The following is a 24,538-nucleotide window of genomic DNA, read 5'->3' on the forward strand; positions in this document are numbered from 1 at the left end:
TACTTTGTCAAAGATGAAAAATAGTAATTGATTTTGTCCTCGATCACTTTGTTCCCACCCTCCTTCCATGCAGATAAGCAAATAAATAGCTATTTTTGCAAATCCGTGTCCACCCAACTGTATGGCGGTAGCCTGCTGAAAGAGACCTCAGGTGACTGCCCTGACGCCAGTGTTTGTGCCAAGACCAGGGCACTAGCCTTCGCTGCTCTTCAGGGCAGTGTGCTGGAAAAAGCTGCCAGTGCGCTTAGCCAGGAGGACGGAGAAAGTGGCCCAGCTCAGCGGGCAGAGGCAGGATTTGAACCCAGGCCCGTGTGGCTTCCTGGCCACCCCCCATAACACTGGGAAATACAATGTGAGCACTGTGATTTTAAAATGAGAGCCATGACACCTGAAGCTGCTATAGATGATAGATGTTAGGGCCAGGGTGGATTTCCAGTGGCCCTACTGGTAGGGGAGAAGCCATGAGATATTTTTGTCCCACTTGTCTGCCATCACCCAGCTGCATTGCAGTGTTGTTTGGTGCCAAGAACGTGGGTTCTGCCGACACACTGCACTACCTCCTAGCTCTGGACCTTGGAGAGTCCTGATGGCAAAAATAAAGATAAGAAGAATGAACCTACCTCAGGGTGGTTGAGGATTAAATGATAATGTGCATGTGAGGTACCTAAACGGAGACTCCACAGATTTAGCAAATAAGACAGTTTTCTCTACCCAGCCCAGAAGGTTTCATGTGGGTAGATAGACCCAAATTGGAAAGTCTGACAAAGTAACTCATCATCGTGCCACATTTGCCTCTCCTCATTCAGTGGTTCAGTTAACCGATAATCAAGTATTTTTCTTTACGAAAAGAAAATTATTGGAAAGGTGCTCAAACACAGAGACATTTTGCTTAGACTAAGGTAAATCTCAACATAAATAGCAGAAGCCTGGAGTCCTTGCAGTCAGCCTCCTTGTCTTCTCCATTCTCATGGGACTCCAGGTGTCAGGGAGACACAGACTACTCCAGGTGAACTTCCCTCAGCACAGCATTGCAAAGGAGTCCAGATTTAGAAGTGAGTGATCAGCTAAGGGACCAGTCCCTGCAGAGTGTAGGTCCTGTCTCCAAACCGAGAGAGAGGCAGCACACTTGCTTCTGATTCAGCAGAAGTGATGATTCCCGCGTCACTGCAGCACAACACAAGGCTGAAGCAGAGAAGTTCAGAACAAACCGAGGACACTCAAGGTCATCTGTGATTCCACACGCCTGCTACACCACGGAGAAAACCAGGCGTGCTCAAGGTCACTTAGCAAATTAGAAACAAAAGCTGAAAGCATCTCTCCTTTAAATAGCAAAACACAGTTGAACCATTTTTTTTTTTTTTTGATCCAGCAATCACACACTTAGGGAGATTCCAAAGGGGGAAAAAGCCACAATGCAAAAATGTCAATTATAGCATAGATCTGTAAAGTAAAAACTGAAAAAAATCTGCAGTAGATCATTAGTATATTTGCAATATAGAATGATACATAGCTGTTAAATGAATTAGAACCATGCAAGGGTATTCAAAAAGTGCTTAGCAAATAGAATCAAAAGTTTATGAAGTACTAAAAAACTTTAAATTCATGCATAAAAAGGCTCTTCAAAAAGTTAGTGGAAATGCATAATATATTAAAAATGGATTTCAATTTTTTTGCAACAAAATAAACTTATGGTTTAATTCCATTGCCCACAAGCTTTTTGAAGTATCATCACACAGATATTGGAAAGATTTCCATGAGGTATTTAGAAAAGCCAGATACATTAAAGTATATATAATATGATCCAACTTTTGTAAGATGAACAGTACCTAAAGCCGTGTGTGTGTGTGTGTGTGTGTGTTCAGTAAAATGTGGAAACTCTAGGATTACATAGGCAATCTGGGCATTGATGTGAGTGGAGTGGAGAGGTGATGGGGAGAGAACCAAGCTAAAAGGGAAAAAAGAAGAAAAGACTACACTTTCTAAAATGGCTGTATTAGTCATATTTTATATTTATATGGAAGTATGTACAAAATTTTTCAAAGAAAAAAATTCAGCACTAGAATTTACTGCCTTCATTAATGAGAATTAATATTCACTAAACTGACTACTTTCATTTGGAAATATTAACCCTACATCTATTTTACTGTCTTTCTCTGAGGAGTACAGCTCAGAAAAATGAATTCAGTTAATTAAGGATCCCAGCTACCAATATTTGGCTAATCCTCCTTCCTAAAGTCCTTGTGTCTCTATCTCCTAGCTCTGCTGAGGTGGAACCAGGATATAATTAAGACCTTCAGAGGACAGAGTCTTGGAAAATATCATGGTGTTCTGTTCACCCCACCCCCACCCTTGAAACATACACTAAACTATAAAATGACTTAAACTAAAATCACACCAAGCTGAACATTTCTGATTTCTAATTTTTCCATAATGACAGCATTAATGCATATATATATATATATACATATATATATATATATGCTGCCTCTTCTTATTATTCTGGTAGCCTTGCTTTCCTCCATGCCTATGATATAAACAACTTAGTGACCTCCTCCAGGTGTTAAGTCTGTTTATTCATCTGCTCAAATTTCCCAAACCCAGAAATGGGAGACACCAGACTGGTAATACAGGGAAGGTCTCAAATATATTCATTATTGGAAATAGGAGGTTTCTGATACATGGAATACAAGAAAATTAATGATTTGTGTCTGCAATGTTGCAGTGTTGGTAAGATTCTCTTTTCTTTCCTCCTTCTCTCTTCTCTTGCTGTCCTAGTTAGCAGGGGGGAAAATTGAGTTCAACATCAAGCAAACCTAGTAGGAATTCCTACAAGTAGAGCAGAACAGATGTATAGGCAGTTTATGGTGTGAACCAAGGCTATTGAGTGGACTCTGAAGAGGGTTCAGAAAAGTAGAGTGGTGAGGACCACGGTTTGAAGCAGGGCCTGGGCAATTCGAGATACTTTACACCAGTAGAAACTCCCAGCATTGATTAAGCACTAAAACCTTGTGATTTTTGTCAATGGGTGGAACCCTTGTAAATTGGGCCCAGGGGTCATAGAAATTTAGAGCTATAGGTTCTAGTAATTTGCAGCATTCAAATATAGAATGAAACTATAACAGAACAACAGCCTAGACGCACGGGTCCAGCTCGGTCTACCATGGTGGACATATAACCCATAGTCAGGGAGCAGTGATGGTAGTTGTCTCCTGGTATGTCACCACTAGATCCCAGAAATGATCTATGAAATCTTTTGTTGTGGTTGAGTTTTAGAAAAACACTTTTTAAAATTTGTTTGTTTGAGAGAGAGAAAGAGAGACACACAGAACTCGCATCTGTTGGTTCACTCCCAAAATGCCCACAATGGCTGGGGCTTGGCTGGGCTGAAATTGGGAGTCAGGAACTCAATCCAAGCCTCCCATCTGGGCGGCAGGAACCAACTCTGTGTATCATCACCACTGCCTCCCAGGAACTGCATTAGCAGGAAGCTGGAATCAGGAGCCAGAATCAGGAAACAAACCCAGGTTAGTGTGTGGGTCTGGGGTAGGCGGGGAATGGAGTCAGGGGGTATACATCTTAAATACTAAGCTAAATGCCCAGTCTGATCCCTGAAATCTTTTCTTTAAGATTTATTTATTTATTTCAAAGACAGAGTTACAGAGAGGGAGAGAGAGAGATCTATCTTCTGGTTCGCTCCCCAAATGGCTGCAACAGCCAGAGCTGGGCCAATCCAAAGCCAAGAGCCAGGAGCTTCTTCCAGGTCTCCTACATGGGTGTGGGGGCCCGAGGACTTGGGCCATCCTCCACTCTGCTCCCCCAGGTGCATTAGCAGGGAGCTGGATTAGATGTGGAGCAGCTGGGACTCAAAGCAGCACCCATATGGGATGCTGGCCACAGATTTACCTCCTATGCCACAGAGCGGGCCCCCCTGACATCTTTTTAAATGATTTCGTAGTGTATGCATTCTATTTTGAGTGCCCCTATTTCAGTCTAAACATCTTTGGAAGGTAAGATAATACAGTGAAAACGGGGCTTTAGATATGAGTGATGGGTTTTTTAAATCAAATTCATCCACTGATTTACCTGTATATTCTTGGGCAATTATTTATCCTTAGAGCTTCACTCTTATTTCCCATAAAATGGGGTCTTTGTGGGTATTACATAAGATCACGTGTACAAAATCCTTTAGCACAGTGCTTGGTACAGCAAGAGCTCATACTGCCTCAAGACCCTGGATTTGCAAGTTACTGCTAGAGTCTGGAGCTATCCCTTACAACTGCATCCAAATGACTCCTTTCTACACATCATATTCCTGGTTTTTTTGGCCATGTCTTTATTTTTTCTGCACCTATTTCTTGATGGGATGTGAGCCTTGCTTCTTTTGAGTGTGCGTGTGGAGGGAGAGGGTTGGGTCATTTTTTCCACCTGAAAACGCCTGGCCCCATCATAACTCCATATGTTTGCACCTACAATGCCCTCTCCTGACATGGCCTTTCCTCCACACTGACTTCCTAGCTGCTCCTTAAGACTTATTGCCGAAAACATGTCTCTTCAGAGACTTACACAGAGTTAACGTATCTATCCTCTATGCTTCCTTATCACTTAGTCCTTTATAATTATTTCTATGTGTGTCTTCTCTCTTTGCAGTAGTCACTAGCCACTACTACATTTGGCTGCTGAGACATGGCTGCTTATGTTTAAATTAATTAAAATAAAGTTAAATATAAAATGTCATTCTTAGTGCCCAACAGTCGCTTACTTTGGATGCTACAGAGAGCATTTCCATCACTTTGAAACTGTGAGCTCTTCAAAGGCAGAGGGCATGCTTTATCTTTAAGACTTTGCATTTCCAACTTGCACCGACACATAATAGTCCCTTAGTATTTTTGAATGTGTGACATAAAAATCATAGAATAGCTTCTTGGTTTCTTATTTAAGTCCCCATACTGCTTTCTCTTAACCATGTTTTTGTGTTTTTATTGGTTTTCATTTTTAAATTTTGTTTTTCTGATCATAAAAGTATTGCATATTTGTCACAGAAAATTTGGGAAACCCTAAAGAAGAACATAAAAATATACATTACATTCTTCTCCAAAATATATACATTTTGGTGTAAGGCCTTCTAAATGTTCAAATGTATTGAAATATAACTGAGATACTGTTACTCATAATCTTTTGTAACCTGCCTTTTTTCACCTATGATATATTGTTAATTAAAGCTCTGTTACATTGCCATGAAGTCTAAATTATCATTATTTATTGCTGCATGGGTTTTCACGATATGAATGCACCATAATTTAACTAATAAATAATTGTTGTGCATTTGAATTGCTTCTGATGTTTTTATAAATAGAACTTATTAGATATATGTATCTTTCTGTCTATAAATATCTTTGATAATATCTCTAATTTGGATTTTAATGTAGGTTCCTAAAATTGGAATTATTATGGAAAGGAATTGCATAGTTTTGAGAATTGGATCCATTTTATCTGGACCAGTGTCTGTGATGTCTGGCTCAAGGTGCAGACAGAGCTGTTTAGGAAGAGGTATCCAAGCTCTGAGCAGGGAGTGATAGCACTCTGTGGTTTGTCTCCATTCCTCTTCCCAGTGATACCCAGCGTTCTGTGAATACCCCTGCCTCTTCAAAGCCATGGGAATAAGAAGCCATGGCATGATTCTGCAAAGAATAAATCAATTTCCTCTTCAGCATAAGGGAATTTTTAGTGGAAACAATATTATTTGGTAAATACAAATATTTGTAATTGTCAGCATGCTCAATATCCAAATTTTACAACTATTAAGTTCAAACAAATAAGCCCATCTGTTTACACAGGATTTAATTAAACAGTTGTGAGAAATAAGGCAAACACTGTCAAAATGTGCAGGATTTGTGAACACTCCCTCTTCAGTGGAAATGTCTGGTTGCAGGCTGCCTCTGGTTTCTGCAGATTATATGGATGATGATATGTTTTTCCAAGTCATTAACTTGGGCACAGCTTTGGGGCCAAATTAGGAGCTACAGCCAAACCATTCTAGGGTTTGGGTGATTGGTGGAGCTGACAAAGGAAAGACCCTGTGTCATTCACCACTGTGGGAGCATTTGTGGAGAGTGATTGCCTGGGAGGACACATGGTTCAATGATTCCATTGTTTCAGGAAGGCCTGGTTTCACTGATACTAAGAGCGAAAGGTGCACTGTGCCCCAATGTGGGCTATTCAAGGGAACACTGTCAAAGACGTTTCAAATGGTATTTTTTCCTTAGAGCTCCATTCCTTCAATTTTGGCATTATGGTATCTTTTGTATTATATTATACAAGAAAATAAACAAAAAGAAGAAAATAAATTTCATTTCACCAGCACTTTTTCCTTCACAAGGGACAGAAACCCAACTTAAAGCTAGTTGAAGCTCAAGGAGCCAAGTACTGGATAGGTCAAAGTCAAAATGAAGCTGACATGAAGAATGGCAAGTTTCCAGGCTGCCAACAGCCCCAAGAGTCTTTCTGTGAGTCCTGGCATCTGTTGGTCCATCTGTCATGTGCTGTCAGACCCTCATGCCCTGGAAGTCATGCCACTCAGAGTTCCGAATTCCTGTGCTCATGGATTGTAACCCAAGGGAAAATGGATAGTAAATCTCTATTCCAGTTGGGGCCAGTTTTAGGAGGACCTTGAGAGAGGGCCTTTGATGTAGGTAAATTATTAGAGGGGGATGGAGGGGTCTCAGAAAGCACTGGTGAAGGAGCAGGTGAAATGAGGAATCAATAAAGAGCGCTTTGATGGGCGTCAGCATCGTGGTGCAGTGGGGTAAGCAGCAGCTTGTGATGCCAGCATCCAGTGTCAGACAGAGCACTGCCTCAATCCAGGCTGCTCCACTTCTGATCCAGCTTCCTGTTAATACACACCCTGGGAAAGCAGTGGGAGGTGTGGAAAACCAGGCTCGACTGACTGATCTAACTAGGTCTCTCTCTCTCTCTCTCTCTTTCTCTCTTTCTCTCTTTCTCTCTCTCCTGTATGCCTTTCAAACAAAAACAAATTAAAAAATTTAAAGAGTGTTTCAGTGAGTAAGTTATCTGTGTGAACAATTGGGGTCAGGATATCCTAGGCTATGATTTATCCCCAGATTCTTTTCCCTTACCGGCTGAGGATTGTCCGTGGAGGTGATAAGCGCTCTGTAGCTGGGCTGAGCAAGTTTCCACAGCACTGGAGAGAAGAGAAATAGGGACATGGTGATTAAGGTAGGAAGCTAGCAGTGTGCCAGAAGTCACCAAACACGGCTGCTGGGCAACTCGGAAGGGTGGAGAAAGCGCTGCTCACTCGTTTTTTCCCTGAGACCAGTCACATGGGACCTGAATCAGCCCAAGCTTAGTGCCAAGCTTCGTGTCTGTCTCTTGGGCATGGTAGGTCGGTATTCTAGGAGTTGAGGTTCCATCAGAACCGCAGAAAGGGGAAGCAACTTCCCGAATAAAGGGTGGACTAGTAAACCGTAGTTATCAGAAGAAGTACAGGAGGGATATTAGACAAATTAATAATATATAATAACAAACATAATATTCACTTCTGAGCTTTAATCCTATTATAAGGTTATAACTACTGAATACTTTGGTAAATATCTTTTCAAACTATATTTATGTATGTTTCCTTGTCTACTGGGATCCACATATTTTGCACCTTCATTGTTAATGCAACAATATTTTGTAAAAAGTTAATATAGAATGAACACTTTACTATATGAACATTTATATATCATAAAACATAAAATATGTCATCAATATGTTTTTCATCTTTTGTTTGTAAGAATCACTAAGTGACTTTTTTAAAAACATTTATTTATTTACTTGAAAGGCAGAATCACAGAGAGGCGGAGGCAGAGAGAGACAGATCTGCCACCTGCTGGTTCACTCCCCAGGTGACCACAGTGGCCAGAGATCTGCCAATCTGAAGCCAGGAACCAGGAGCTTCTTCTAGGTCTCCCATGCAGGAGCCCAAGGACTTGGCCCATCTTCTACTGCTTTCCCAGGCCATAGCAGAGAGCCGGATTAGAAGTAGAGCTGCCAGGACTTGAACCAGCGCCCATATGGGATGTTGGCCCAGCAGGTGGTGGCTTTACCCGCTACACCACAGCACAGGTCCCCAACTAAGTGACTATTGACTGAAAGGGGGATGGATGGATACATGAAATCCCAGCAGTGCCTCTATCCAGAGGGAAAGATTTTAGGGGATTATATATTTCAGCTACAAAGGAAAGCTAGGTTAAAAAATAGCACCTATTTTGAAGTCATATACCTCAGGGCTATAATTCAATTCCTTCTTATTAAATATGTGATCTTGGTCATTTTATTCAATCTTGCATCTCATCTTACACATAATCAATGCTAAATGTAGTGTCAGTTTTTATTATTATTTGGAAAATGAAGACCACATGACTCTTTACCGATAACATTGTTACCAGGCTTGAATTAGGTCATGCAGGTAATATTCCCAGGAGAGAGCCTGAGACATAGTAGATGCTCAATTAAAGGCAGCCCGCTACTATGATTCCTTAACTTTATTTTAAGGCATACCTTGCTGCCCGGCAAGGCAGGTAAGCACCACAGCAATGGAAGGAGTGCCATATACTAAAAGAAACTCCCAAAGATTTTTACTCTGCCATAGTCACCTAAAAATTTCACCAAAATTCCTTTAGTATTATAACCAAGATTTTAAAAATTTAATCTACTCCTATGATAACTAATTATAGTGTTTGTTACATCATGGTGTCCACTCTATTATGTTGCTTTCTTCTTACACCTCTTTGCAGTATCTATAAGTGAAAAGTCTAGTGAGTGAAGATAGAATTGGAGAGGCAGCTTTGTATCACAGGGCACTTGACTGAAACCTCCAGCAGCAGAGAGACTTAGGCTACAAGAAGAGGACATACTATTCCCAGGCTTCAGAGGGGATCAGGAAATAAGAAGGTGCCTGAGACTCACTTTCTTTCCTGGTTTTCAGCTGCATCCCCCCTTCCTTACAGTCACTGATAAGAATGGATGGCTTTGGGGCTGACACTGGCCTAGTGGGTAAATCTGCTGCCTGCAGTGCTGGCATCCTATTTGGGTACCAGTTCGAGTCCCAGCTGCTCCACTTCTGATCCAGCTCTCTGCCATGGCCTTGGAAAGCATTGGAAGGTGGCCCGAGTCCTTGGGCCCTTGCACCTGCATGGGAGACTCAGAAGAAGCTCCTGGCTCCTGGCTTCGGATAGGCCCAGCTCCAGCCCTTGCAGCCATTTGGAGAGTGAACCAGTGGATAGAAGATTTCTCTCTCTCTCTCTCTCTCTCTCTCTCTCTCTCTCTCTCTGCCTCTCTGTAACTCTAACTTTCAAATAAATAAATATATTTTTTTAAATAAATGGCTTTGGCCAGCGCCACGGCTCACTAGGCTAATCCTCCGCCTGTGGCGCTGGCACACCAGGTTCTAGTCCCGGTTGGGGTGCCGGTTCTGTCCCAGTTGCCCCTCTTCCAGGCCAGCTCTCTGCTGTGGCCTGGGAAGGCAGTGGAGGATGGCTCAAGTGCTTGGGCCCCACACCCACATGGGAGACCAGGAGGAAGCACCTGGTTCCTGGCTTTGGATCGGCGCAGCCCGCCGGCCACAGCGGCCATTTAGGGGGTGAACCAGAGGAAGGAAGACCTTTCTCTCTGTCTCTCTCTCTCTCACTGTCTAAACTCTGCCTGTCAAAAAAAAAAAAAAAAAAAAAAAAAGACAGAATGGCTTTGTTCCAATTAGGTTCCAATTTCCAGTCTCTTTCCTGGGCTTTGATGGAAACAGCCCTAAATTAGGTATCAAGGCCCTGAGTCTAGCACTGAGTGACTATGTGACCGCGGACAAATCCCTGACTCCTCTGAGACTCAGTTTCTGCAGCTGTAAAACATAAAGGATAGATTTTGTTGTGTCCAAGGCTCAAAGATGAGGTGAAGATGAAATAAGATACTGGGGTGGAGAGACCTAGGTAAGTTGCGAAATGCCCCATAATCATAAGAACCCAGATCTCTGCTGTCTTACTGTTCACAGATCTGAGAACTGTGAAGCATTCAGGTGTGTTTGGAAGCATTCAGGTGTGTGAATGTGTGCACGTTTGTGTGTGTGTTGGGAAACAGAAGTGTTTTTTGAAAATGAGCGTAATCAAAAATGTCACTTGCCTAAAGATAGGGACTTAGAAAGACCCAGAACGAGAAAAGAAAAAAAAAAAGATCCCTTGAGTTGGAAGTAGCGGTCTGCTAACTGTATTTCCACCATTTGTTCTCTTCTTTTTCCATAGAAACTGAATGTAGCTGGGCACATGGCAAGCCAGAGAAAGACAATACATCTAACCCTTCCTCACAGCCGGGGAAGCCTGGTCACTAAGTCCTGGCCAATGGGATGTGAATGCACGTGATGTGTGCTCTCATGGCCTGGCCCTTGAAAAGCTTGAGCATAGCATCTCTGTCTCCTGTTAAGTATGTCTCTCCCTCTTCCTGTTGGCTGAGGGATGATGGAAGCTGAAGAGTGCCAGGCGTTGAAAATGGCAAGATGCCTCCAGACTGGCGCATCTAACCTATTTTTTATTATTATTATTATGTTAGTATCTGAGTTTTTATTTCTCCTTCATCTTTTTTGTATTTTTTAAGATTTATTTATTTATTTTAAATTCAGAGTTACACAGAGAGAGGAGAGGCAGAGAGTGAGAGAGAGAGAGAGAGATCTTCCATCTGCTGGTTCACTCCCCAGATGGCTGCAATGGCCAGAGCTGTGCCGATCCAAAGCCAGGAGCCAGGAGCTTCCTCCAGGTCTCCCACATGGGTGCAGGGGCCCAAGGGCTTGGGCCATTTTCTGCTGCATTCCCAGGCCATAGCAGAGAGCTGGATCAGAAGTGGAGCAGCCAGGTCTCTGAACCAGCGCCCATATGGGATACCAGCACTTCAGGCCAGGGTGTTAACCCACTGTGCCACAGCACCAGCTCCAACATCTAACCTCTTAGCTGTGACATGAACTTACTCAGTTTGAGCTCCTGTCATCTGGGGCCTCTTTTTCTTTTTTTCCAAAGAAACCTTTTATTTAAGGAATACAAACTTCATGCATTTTGTAAGTACAACTTTAGGAATATAGTGATTCTTCCCACCATACCTACCCTCCCACCCCTCCTCCTCCTCCCTCTCCCATTCCCAGTCCATTCTCCACTAAGATTCATTTTCAATTATCTTTATATACAGAAAAATTTAGACAAGTTGGTCTTATATACAGAAGACCAACTCTATACTATGTAAAGATTTCAACAATTTGCATACACACACACACAAAACTTTTGAGAACTAGTTTTATCATTAACTCTCATAATACAACTTACTGAGGACAGAGGTCCTGCATGGGGAGTTAGTGCACTGTAGCTGTTGTTAATTTAACAAGTAACACTCTTATATATGACACCAGTGACCACCCAAGGCTCTTGGCACAAGCTGCCTAGGCTATGGAAGCCTTTTAAGTCCACAAACTCTGTAAGTATTTGGACAAGATCATAAGCAAAGTAGAAGTTCTCTACTCCCCTTAGAGAAAAAGAACATCCTTCTTTGATGGCCATTTCTTTTTGCTGGGGTCTCACTCACAGAGATCCTTCATGTAGAACATTTTTTGCCAAAGTACCTTGGTTTTCCATGCCTGAAATTCTCTCACAGGCTTTTCAGCCAGACCAGGAAGACTTAAGGGCTGAATCTGTGGTCAGAGTGTTATCTGCCTTTGGCATCCAAAAATTCACATTTACTGCACATGCAAAGTAATTTTCATGTATCTCACCCCAATGTTCCCCAAAATTTCAATTATTTTAATTAATTAATTTGAGAGGTAGAGTTACAGACAGACAGAAAGAAACGTCTCCCACCTACTGGCTCATTCCCCAAATGGCTGCAATAGCTGGAGCTGGGATGAATTGAAGTCAGGAGCCAGGAGCTTCTTCTGAGTTTCCCATATTGGTATAGGGACCCAAGAACTTAGGCCATCTTCTACTGCTTTCCCAGGCCATAGAACATAACTGGATGGGAAGAGGAGCAGCCAGGTCTCAAATCAGCACTAATATGGCATGCTGGTACCACAGGTTGAAGCTTTACCTGTCATGCCACAGTCCCGGCCCCCAAAATTTTGATATTTTATAACATCAACTCTAGTTCCCAAATCTCATCTAAATATCATCAGCTTGAAAGTTATGTCTTTTTTAAAATAGAGTTCATGGAATAGTTTTGAGTGACAGATGGCTAAGAAACCTGGACTGGAATCTCCAACACATCCCCTTGGAATGGAAGGATTGTAGGTATATAGAAAAGGAAAAGTGGGGACTGACTCCTTTGACTAGCTCTGCACCTAAAGTCCAAGAACTATTCCCCACCTTACTCCAACCATTAAATTGTGGGCCCTGAGGCCTGGAGGACAATGTAACTTAATTTAGAAACCTTTAGCACTTTGGCAACATCTTGGAAGATGCCATTGGCCACATGGCATCCATACCACCACCATAATATCCTAGACCAGGTCAGACTGTATTCATATAGATATTCTAAACCTCAAATTGCATCAGCTTCTTAGGTTACCTTCCGCCAAGGTCATGCCCCTCTCAACTCAGCACACAGCAACTCACGTCCACGTGATGGAGGTGAGCAGTGTTCTGGAGAATCATTGCTTGCCCTGTGTGATGGTTAATTTTATTTGTCAATTTGACTGGTCTAAGGGATGCCCAGATAGCGAATAAAGTATTATTTCTGGGTGCTTCTGTTGGTATTTCCAGAAGAGATTAGCATTTGAAGATCACTCTCATCCATGGAGTGGGCATCATCCAGGTCACTGAGGGCCTGAGTAGAAAGACAGAGGGACAAAAGGTGATTTTCCCTTTGTCTGCACGAGCAGAGTCATCCCTCTCCTGCCCTCACACGAGGAGACTGCTGGTTCTCAGCCTTCAGGTTTGGGAATTACTTCATTGACTTTCCCAGGCCTCTGACTTGCAGAAGATGGATCACAGGACTTCTCAGCCTCCATGATCATGTGAGCTGCTCTCTCATAAGAAATCCCTTCCTCCATCTCTCTACATGTCCTGTCGGTTCCGTCTCACTGGAGAACTCTAATATATTCTGAGAGTTTTATATTGTCTTTAATATTCCAAATAAGCCATCACATTGACCCCTTCAGGCAAAACCTAAAATCTCTTTAAAAGAAGATTTCATATTCCAAAAACACCACAGTGAGAAACTAGACTTTCTTTACTTTTTCTTCTGAGGGGCTGTACCTGAGTTCAGGGCCTAGAAGCATATTTGTTTGTTGAGGAAGTTAGAACTCAATTATTTTGGAAGTTTAGGAATGAGAATAATCAGGCGTGAAGAGAAATTTAAGGTATAGAGATATAGAGTGAAATATTATAAAGTCATTTTTAATGGTGTAGGAAAATACTTAAGACTCAAGGAAAATGAAAACCTACAGTTTGACCTTAAGTAGAAGTATGTAAAGAAAAAACAAACTTAAATAAGGACTGGAAAGAAATGTGTGAATATTAATAAGAGTTGCCTGTGAAGGTAAGGGATAGACTAAATTTTGTTTTATCTCTTTACAAGTTCTCTACCACTGCATTTTTTATAATGTACTAAATAATCAGGAAAAACAATAACACTTTCCTAAAAAGACCAGAAGGACATACATTCAGAAATCATTTGACTTGTTTAAACTCTTAGCTGTCCTTCCACAGGCCTTCCTGCCTCTGGAGAATGATAGGCCATATATCACTGACACCCAGCTTGGCTGTTTTCTTTGTCCAATAAAATGTAACTGGAAGCAGTAACTCTGAGGTAACAAAGGCATTGCAAGGCATCAAATCATTCTTCCATCTCTCCTTTCCTTCTGCCATGAGACCACATGGCCCACACAGAGGCTCCCCCTTTATCCTAAACTCCCACATGAAAGAGGACACGGAGCAGGGTCACGGTCAACCCACAAGGGAAATGTAATCTAAGCAAAAAATAAATGTGTCCCGTTGGCTACTAAAACTAAGGGTTGCTTGTTCTTGAAGTAAAATTTAGGGAAAGCTAGCTGATACATAGACACTCAAATGCAAAACGTACAAGAAAGCAATAGTAAGCCATATAAATAAGCCAACAAATAAACACTAACGAAATGAAAATATTAGCCTGAAGGATCTCTATATTTTCCATCCAGCTCTGAAATAGGAGCTACAAATCAAAATGTCTACATGGGAACAGATGGGAAAAATAAATGCACGGAGCATCCCCCAAACAAGTGCTGGGAAGTATCATACCCCTCTGATTCTACTGTTTATAAAAATACTTCTGGGGCAAGCATAGTGCATGGGCCTGTTGAGCTCCATACCCCCTGCCTGTACTCTGTGTGACCATCTCTTGGATCAAAAGTGGATTTCTCAACTCCTGAGCACTTAGATGAGAGAAGCCCTGAGAAAATTGAAGGCAGTTTCGAAATGGGTCCAGATCACTGCTCAAGGCTTCACACAGGTCCCGTGAGCTCCCACTATGGTGAAGAGTGTGGATGTTGTGGTCAGACCTAGTGTGGAGTACTAGCTCCTCCACTTACTAGTTCCATGATCTTGGGGCAAGTTGGTTTTAATCACTCTCAGCTTCAGTTTCCTCTTTATGAAAATGAGACGATAAAAGAACCTAACCATGGAAATAAAATAACATGCTTAGCATATCCTTAATAAATATGAGCTGTTACTAATATTATTACTGTTTTTATTGTTATTCTTTCTCTTTGTTATGGTGTGATCTCTGAAGCTGATTTCATCCCACAAAGATATTTTAAAATCAATACTTGGGCTTAGTAGGTTAAGCCTCCGCCTGCAGTGCTGGCATCCCATATGGGAGCCAGTTTGAGTCCCAGCTGCTCCACTTCCAGTCCAGTTCCCTGCTGATGCACCTGAGAAAGCAGTGGATTATGGCCCCCGCCCCATGAGGGAGATCTGGAAGAAGCTCCTGGCTTCCGGCTTCAGATCAGCCCAGCTCTGGCCATTGTGCCCACTTGGGGAGTGAACCAGAGGATGGAAGACCTCTCTCTTTGTCTCTCCCTCTTTCCATCTGTAACTCTTCCTCTCAAATAAATAAATAAATAAATAAATCTTTTTAAAAAAATCAACACAGATGCTACAAGTCTTTTTAAAGGACATTTGAAAAGGAGAATCACTAATGTGGCTTCAGCCCCGTATTATCCCTGTGCCCTTCCTCAAGTTCTTCTTGAAATGTATTAAGTAGGAATAGTAAATAAATTCCATCTTCATCTTTCTGGATATCATTAAAACGCGTACTTTTTTTCCTCTTTCTCTTCTATTTCTCTCTGTTCTGTGTGAGATGAAAAAAAAAAAAAAAGGAAAGAAAGAGTTCCCAGATTCATAAGCCAGTTTTCCAATTACTGAGAGCCTGCAAAGAAAGATGCTGTAATTGCTCAAGGTGAAGGGAGAGGAAGAGATAAGAAAGTAAATTATCGAGAAGATCAATGGAGACTTCTGAGGACCCAGGGAGCATCCTCTGCTGTCCTACCTGTCCGGCGTGAGGGATAAAACTGCACATCACCAGAAAATCTATGCGTGCAATGACTTGTGGGCTACTTGCCCTCCCCCCCTCATCTCCCTTCCACACACACACACACACACACTGCAAAGAATAACTTTGTCATGAGATTCCAGCCAACTAAGGAATAGAGGAGTTGAAAGTCCAGGGAGGGGAACTTGCTCTGCTGACTGTGAGCACAGTAAATCAAAACAGAGCAAGAGGCCACTGGAGGAAAGTTATCTGGCGTCAGTTCTCTGTGATTCATTGTTATTTCCCAATCCTCGCCTTGATTGCAGACTCTGTCATTAGAAGGCCAGATTTGGACAAGGCCAAGGTGAAACACTTACAGACAATTGGCCCAGCACTAACTGTTGAATATCTTTTTGCTGATCTGGTGATGTTTTCTTTTTTTCCTAATCAAGTGAAATTCCCTTGCCTGGGACCATCTGAACACTGGAGTATCCTGTCCTTTGAGCCAACATGGGGATTGTCCCTCGAGTAACCTCCAAGGACTCACTAAATTGCACTAAATTTTTACTCCATTCAGTGGCCACATGTGGAAAAAAAAATGCTTTCCTAAGTGGGTTAACTTGGTTTGCTCTTGATATACTGCTCACATTATTGGATAATCTATTTATTTATCTAATACACATCTACTGGGCCGTATCTCTAGGCCAGGTTTCTCTGAGGATACAGCAAAGAACTAGACAGATGCAGCCTCTGCTTCATTATGTTTCTGATCTCCCAGGGGAAAGGATTATCAAGCTATTGCACTAAGAATATGATGAAGCTTGTGTTAAAATAGCTAACATTCACTGAAGGGTAATTGCGAGCCAGGTACAAAGTACATTACATACATTAAACCACCTAATCCCTATAACAATGAGATAAGGATGCTAATGTCCTTATCTCCATTTAAAAGATGAGCAAATCAAGGCACAGAGAGTGCAGAAACTTGCCCCAGATCACTAAGTAGCAGTAGTAGAGTTGGCTGTGAACCTAAGTCACCGGCTTCCAAGCTGGTGCTTTTAGCCATTCTGCTACAACTGAACCAGCTCTAGGTACATAGGGCGGAAGGATAGAGTTGATCCATGAGTGCAGGTGGTGCAAGCGGTGATCTTGTCATTCCTACAGGACAAGGAATTTAGCTTGGAAGGGCGGTGTATCCAGCATAAATGCTTACAGCTGCAAGCAAAGGAACCCAGCCAACAGAGTTCTTATGTAAAGAGTGGGTTATCTTCCTACACAGCAAAATGTCTGGGGATAAGTGATTTTAAAAAAATCATTTATTTGAAAGGCAGAGTTAGAGAGAAAGGGAGAGAAAGAATGAATCTCCCATCTGCTGGCTCATCCCCCAGATGGCCACAACAGCCAGGTCTGGGCTAGGCCGAACCCAGGAGCCAGGAACTCCATCTGGTTCTCCTACATGGGTGGCAGGGGCACAAGTGCATGGGCCATCCTCTGATGCTTTCCCAGGTGCATTAGCAAGGAGCCAGTCTGGAAATGGAGGCGCTAGGACTCGAACCAACACTTCAACACGGGACGTCATTGTCAGAGGCAGTTTAACCTGCTGAGCCACAATGCCATTCCCAAGGTACATGTTTCTTAATGGTGGTTCAGAGGACCTAGGAAATCAGAGTTCTGGTTGGAAACATTTTCCTTTCTTCTACTGATTTATCACAGATCTAGGTCCCACAACAAATTACTGGGGATAAAGCTAGGGGTTGGGAGTTTTGCTCTCATAACTTCCTCTGTAAGAGGAAGGAGAAATCTTCCCATATGTCCCATGAAGAGTTTCTTTTACAAATCATTAGCCACATTGACATGATATGCCCACCTCTAGATCAGGGTTTGTGCCCACCTTTCTTGAGACCAAAGAATTTCCAGGATTCTGTTGGCAAAAAAAAAAAAAAAAAAAAATGTGAATTTTGAGTAGGCAAGCCATAGTGTCAACCAGAAAAGAGAACTATGTTTTAGCTAGAAAATCATACATGCAAAAACTTGGCGAAAACCAGAGCATGACAAAAAATGAGGAATGGGGAGAGGCTCAGTATGGCTGGAGACGAGCTTAACAGATGGCAAGAGATTAGGCTGGAATGGGACAAAAGTACAGAGCATGAAGAGCTGTCCGGCCATCCTAAAGGGTTTACACTGAAGACAAAAGGAAACCACTAAAGGATTTTAGGTAGGGCAATGGCCAGAGATGACTTGTTCAGAAAAAATTATTCTGCAGCTCTGTGAAAAATGTTTGAAGGGACCAAGAAAGATGAGAGGCAGGGAAACTAGCTGGGAAGATGGTCCAAGTGAAGAATAATGGTGCCTTGAACTGTGAGAGGGGTGTGGTGATAGAGAGAGGGGACTGCCATTTCAAGAGACAGAACCAAAGACCTGACTGGATTTGAAACCAAGAGGCCAAGCAACTTGATGAGAATTGCTGAAGGAGAAATGTTTGCGTTTCCACTGCTACAAATAGCTTCATGGAGAGACACGACTGCTGAAATCAAGCTTTTGGGTTTAAGTTCACAATAGCAATTACTACTGAAGGAAATCCATATAGTCCATTCAATTCTTGAAATTTGCTTTATATTTCTGTTTGTTATATATGTTCAGATATTCTGAGAGTTACAAGTTCCCCATAAACCCATTTTAAGATGAAAATGTAATTAAATAGAAAGGGCATTAGGTACCTAAATTACTGAACGTCATAGCTGAGCAACCCAGTAAACTAGATTGATCACATATATCATACCACATATTGCTATTCCAGGAAAAGATCAAAATTCAAAATTTGAAATATGGTTTCTACTTAGAGTATAGCATTTGCATACTACTGTAAAGTTAAAACATTGTCAGGTAGAGCCATCCTAGGTCAGGGACCACCTGTACATAGGTCACACTAGGCTTACAATAAGAATCCGCTATTCTTTGCTCCAACACACTCCAAGGACAATTACTACTCCACAGAGCCATCTACTTAACCTTTTAGCTGTTCTTTTCTGATGTGTGTCTTCATATCTCCAACATGGCTATTCTGCTGTTTCTTGACTTTTAGTTACAGAGATAGAATTTAAGATTTTCTTGTTTCACTATTTCACCTGAACACACAAGTCCCTTCCTCTGAGCCCCCTCATACCATTATTTGGGGTGAAAATATTTGGTGTTTCCTTCAGTATGGCAATGTGAATATTACTTGTTGATGAGACATTTAGTATAATATATTTTCATTCTTAAACAACTTTATGATAACAAATTGTCTAGCTTTCTGTGAATCTAAAAGCAAATTATGACTTTGCTCTTCAGTAGAAATATAAATATTCTTTCAATATACTCAAACACATGTTTTGATAGGAGAATCTGAAAGTCACTTTGCAGGAACATGGATAATAGGAGTATCACCAACTGGAGCTATCAGTGCAAACAGTCTACCAGTAGGGTGCACACAACCGCCCTGGCTCTCTTCTCACCAGCATCCTTGGAGATGCCAAATTGAATCCCCTACAAGTCAGCTCTCAGAAGCCATGCCACTTAATTTAATAGACCAGAGGGTGGGAAGTGGCTCAGCTGATCTCTCTGATAGACACAAGAAGTGAACTGCAAGCTGGACTCAACTGTTTCTATGGGAAGGCAGCATTTCCGCCAGGTGAAGGAGAGTTGCCAGTGTGACGCTCTCAGGAAACCAAGTAGACAGGATGCAAACCGGGAAGAGCAAGTCCCTCTTCCTTCTCCAGCCCCTATTCTCTCCCTAGCAATCCTCCTCCCCATGAGCAGGGCTTAGCAGGGAGCCAGCTGGCCCAGGCGACAGGTAGTTTTAGAGTCTCTGCCCCAGCATCTCAAAGCAGAGCACAGAAGTGTTCGTTTGCAGCTGCAAGACAGTAACTGACCCTTGCTATTTCTTGGTTTCTACATATTCCTATTTTGGGGCATTTGTTAACCTTCTAAGGATCATACAAAGCAAACTTCTCCAGATATTTAATGTCTGATAAATGCTCAGACTACCATCACGATTATAGTTTGGCTGAGTATGGCTTTCCCATATGGAAATCATTTCCCTTCGTTATTTGGAAGGCATCGCTCCAGCATCCAGTGTGGCTGCTAAGTCTGAGGCCATGGGAGTTTCTGAACCTTTGCAGCATCCCTATTTTTGCTGTTTTCTATTTGTTTGATTCCCACCACCACCACCCCACCCCACCCCCCGAGTTGCTTTTCTCTTTATCCACATTAACCTTAACTTTCACAATGAATTGTCCTATGTCTGTTTTTCTTCTTTTAAAAAATTTGTTCTGCAAAGTACACAGTGGGTTCTTTTCAGTCTGGAAACTCATCTTCCTTCAGGTGTAGGAAGTTTTATTGGAATTTGTTGACATCTTTGGGGATTTTTTTTTTTCCTCCTTTCTTTTGGGGAATTCCTATTAGTCATGGACGCATCTCATTTCCTCACCATTATCCTCTTCCCCTCAGTTGTGTGACCTGCCTGTTCTCAGTGTGGTGCCCCACATTTAGCAGTGCCTGGTATCTCCAGGAAAGAGTAAAGATGTGAAGATTGGTCTAGCCGCTCCACAGAATATAATTCCAGGTGCTGGGAAAGAAGAATGTATTTCCTTGGGGCTGGCGCTGTGGCACAGCTGGTTAGGGCCCCAGCCTGCAGCACCCGCATCCCACATGGGCGCCGGTTCAAGTCCCGGCTGCTCCTCTTCCTATCCAGCTCTCTGCTGTTGCCTGGGAAAGCAGTAGAGGATAGCCTAAGTGTGGGAGAACTGAGGAACCAGAGGAATGAAAGACCTTTCTCTCTTTCACTCTCTCTGGCTCTACTTCTCTCTGTAACTCCTCTGTCTTTTAAATAAATAAAATAATTCTTTTAAAAAATCATGGAAAATAAAAAAAAAAGAATGTATTTCCTTAATTGTGTGGGGCAGGAGCAAATATGCAGAAGGTCTCTATTTTAAACAGATTTTCAGCCCAGTCTTCTGTTTTAGCATACACATCCCACATGGCAGCCATACCCTGAATTTAGAATGTTCTTCATTCCTTCAGTTTTCAGTCTGTAGGGCTCCATAGCATGAACCAGCTTCTTCCTTGGTGCCCCACCCCTTTGGCTTTGGTTTCTATTTTCCTGTCTGCTAAGCGGCTTGCACTTGTCGATCTGCTTTTATCTCTTTTGATCTAACTTTGATCCTATCAGCATAGCTAGAAAGCTTCTCAATCAGTAAGAGGCCACAGAGATATGGCCATCTTCACATGGAAAGATGGTAAAATTGGAAAATGCGCTTCAGAGGTTGAGATAAATTGGTGCAGTCCCCCATGTCCCCCAAAGTGCTAAAATTGGGATGGATATAAGACCCATCAGAGGGGCTGGTGCTGTGGCGTAGTGGGTGAAGCTGCCACCTGTGGTGCCGGCATCCCACATGGGTGCCAATTCGAGTCCCGGTTGCTCCACTTCCAATCCAGCTTCCTGGTAATGTGCCTGGAAAAGCAACAAAAGATGGCCTAAGTGCTTGGGTCCCTATACCCACGTGGGAGATCTTGCTTTGGCCTGGCCCAGCCCTGGCTGTTGCAGGAGTGAACCAGCAATGGAAGATTTCTCTCTCTCTCTCTCTCTCTCTCCCTCTCCCTCTCTGTAACTCTGCCTTTCAAATAAATAAATAAATCTTTAAAAAAGACCCATTAGAATAGATCTGACTTGACAGTTGGTCTGCCCTTGACCCCATGATTGCTAATGGACACCACCACTGGCAAAAGGAAAACTGACATTAAAGGAGTGGAGAACTTAATCAGGAAAGTCAGAAAATTTGCTTACAAGGGACTTTACTGCATCTTTCTCTTCTTCTCATCTGCATCTACAGATCAAGATTCTGCAGAGCTCAATTAGCATTGCTTGCAGTCTGCTTTTATTGGGGAAGATTGGTTGGTGCTACTTACAGGACATTGTACCAGGGTAAATGGTGGCTCTGATTGGACTCCTCAGGGGTGGGTGGGGAGCTGAGCCCTGTAAGACTCAATATGGTTAATGGATGTCGAATGGTAAAACTCCAGGCATTACTTGGGAAGTATTCCCTCAAGGCTTTTTGTTCCTTGTGTAAAGGAAATTAAGTGCAGAGAAAAGTGTATTCAATTTAGATCCATCTGGCCTGTGTTGCTTCTTTGCCTTCCTTTACTCTGGGAGAGAAGACTATTCAAATATAAGCACTTCGTGGTCACTGTGACCCTGTAGGAAGTGTTGCCAACCAAGTGTGTTGTAAAGCAGAAAGAAAAATTACTCTAGTTCTAGTTAGTAGTAAGCTCAGCTCAGAGAATAGGTAATTATCTAGAGTGCTGGGTACCTGGGACACAGAACTTGGGAGGAAAGCAAGGTTTCCTGGTTCGAGAACATTATATCTAGAAGAATGAAGAAGTGAAACTTGTTAGAAAATTGTCTTTTAAGGTACCTTCTGGCCAGGATATGGACACTTGGAATCTTTAATGAGCAATGGATTCCAAATAAGCAAACCAAATCCATTCAGTCTTGTTTTTCCACATGGCTCCAATTTCAAATACTCATTTTGGATCACGAGTTGGAGTAGCTGGCCAATGAATATACAAACCATATAGGTTATAAGTAAGAAATATCCATCCAATGGGAACACTAAACCGCTATAAAGACAATAATTTTTTACTTTCATTAAACATTTAACTGTGCCCATCACTATTCTAAGTACTTGACTTGAAACTTTTCATTTTTCCCTCCCAGTGACTCCTTGAGGAGAGCTTATTATTTATCCTATTTTTAGAGACAAATATACTAAGACATATAGAGGTTGCCTAAACTATTAAAAGTCTACAGCTAATAAATGGTAGAGCTGGGATTTGAACCTAGGTATCCAATAATTAGAGCCTATATGGAGGTTGGAGGCTACACAGTCAGCTAGTAACATGGTTGTCTCTGGAGAGAGGGGCTGAGAGAGAGCAAATGCAAGGCATTTACTTTCTACTTTAGCAAATGCTGTACTGTTTGACTTTTCCCCTTAAGCATACTTTATTTGTTTGCTTTAAATTTCTCTATATATAACAAAACAAAAAGCAAGGCTGGAGAAGATGAGACAGCAATGTAGCATTTTTTTTTTTTTTTACTGTTTTGCAATGAAGATTTTGAGGGAAGAGAAGGCATCCTCTCCATTATGCTAATAGTAGAAATGTATTTAGGTACCAGGTGAGTCTAGGCTATGGGCCAAGAACTAACTGAATTTCATTTAGAAACCCTATAAGCCACCTGTGGGCAAGTGGGACCATGGGCAGGTATAAAGTGGGCCCTTAGGATAAAGTACTGCATTAGGAATCCTGGAAGTAAATACAAACTACAGCATCTCCAGGCCTAGAGAGCAAGATGATAGTCAGCTGGAAGAGGTGGTAGTTGGGAAACAGTAGACCCAGAGAAATTAAAGGAGCAGAACAAGGTAAGTTATAGAGAAAACAGTTGTGATGTCCTAGAAGGAAGAAAGTAAACGTTTACCTTGGCCAAAGAGCCTCTTAAGTAGTATCTTGTAGATGAAGAAGAGGTAGACAGAGGTAAAGAAGGTACACTTGCCTGAAGTGTAGTGTGTGGAAGCAAAAGAAAGAATAAGCATGCATCCTGACAGCCCCACACTGAGAACCTGATGGCTTTTGCTGCATTATCAAGTTGCAAGGTTTGCCCATGGTTATGAGAGAGGGTGCAGACCTCCCCTTCAGCTCCAGGAGTAAACCCCTCAAAGGGCAGAGAAGGAGTGAAGTTTCTGGGCAGTGGGCCCACACATGCAGCCACTGCTGATAGAATTCCCTGTGTGAACATTTATATTTGTTTTTTTTTTTTCAAAGATGTATTTATTTATTTGAAAGGCAGAGTTAGAGAGAGAGAGAGAGAGAGAGAGAGAGAGAGAGAGATAGAATTTCCATCCACTGGTTCAAATGACCACAATCGCCAGGGCTGGGCCAGACCAAAGCCAGGAGCTTTTTCTGGGTTTCCCATGTGGGTGTAGAAGCCCAAGCACTTGGATCATCTTCTGCTGCTTTCCCCAGACCATTAGGAGGAGCTGGATTGGAAGCAGAGTAGCTAGGACTTGAACTGGCACCCATCTGGGATGCCAGCACTACAGGCCATGGCTTTAACCTGCTGTACCACAGCACAGGCCCTGAACATTTTTTTTTTTCCACAGGCAGAGTGGACAGTGAGACAGACAGAGAGAAAGGTCTTCCTTTGCCATCGGTTCACCCTCCAATGGCCGCCGCGGCCGGCACGCTGCGGCCGGCACACTACGCTGATCCGAAGGCAGGAGCCAGGTACTTATCCTGGTCTCCCATGGGGTGCAGGGCCCAATTGCTTGGGTCATCCTCCACTGCACTCCCGGGCCACAGCAGAGAGCTGGCCTGGAAGAGGGGCAACCGGGACAGAATCCGGCGCCCAGACCGGGACTAGAACCTGGTGTGCCAGCACCGCAAGGCGGAGGATTAGCCTAGTGAACCATGGTGCTGGCCTGAACATTTATACTTGACTTTAAATACATTCCTAATTTCTGGATGAGGAACTGAGGGGGCAGCGTCATGTCCATCTTGTTCGCCACTGTAACCCTTCACCTAGCAACAAGCTGATCACATGGTAGAAGCTCAATAATTTGTTTAATTCGTGCAATAGATTTGTCAAATAAATGTTTACTACTGGGAAAATTGTTGCTGTATCATGTGCTGAAAATGTCAAATGCTTTTGGCAGCTTCAATAAGTAATCCTTTTGAGTATAGTACTAACAATTTTGATTTCGAGCATTCATTGAACATTTGTATGTACTAACCCTGTTTTAAGCAAGAAGAAGCACAGCTTAAGTTTTGCTTAAAATAAAAAAGTGCAGGTACAGGATAAAATTTGATCAGTGCTCATGGCCATGTCCAAATACCAATGGAGTCTGTGGTCACAAAAGGCTTCCATAGCCTTGGCAGCCCATGACAAGAGCTTCGGATGATCACTGATGTCATAAAAAAG

At 42.4% G+C, this 24,538-nt stretch overlaps 1 protein-coding gene across 1 annotated transcript in view; it reads right to left on the reverse strand.

Annotated features, from left to right (window-relative positions):
- SLC6A5 (solute carrier family 6 member 5) overlaps positions 1-24,538 on the reverse strand; it is a 90,095-nt gene that overhangs the window by 63,180 nt on the left and 2,377 nt on the right. Inside the window, exon 2 of the mRNA XM_051825012.2 lies at positions 7,134-7,198. The gene's annotated coding sequence lies outside the window, so the exon portion shown is untranslated. The remainder of the gene's footprint in view (positions 1-7,133; positions 7,199-24,538) is intronic.

Source organism: Oryctolagus cuniculus, chromosome 1 (assembly GCF_964237555.1).
Source record: "Oryctolagus cuniculus chromosome 1, mOryCun1.1, whole genome shotgun sequence".
NCBI lineage: Eukaryota > Metazoa > Chordata > Mammalia > Lagomorpha > Leporidae > Oryctolagus > Oryctolagus cuniculus.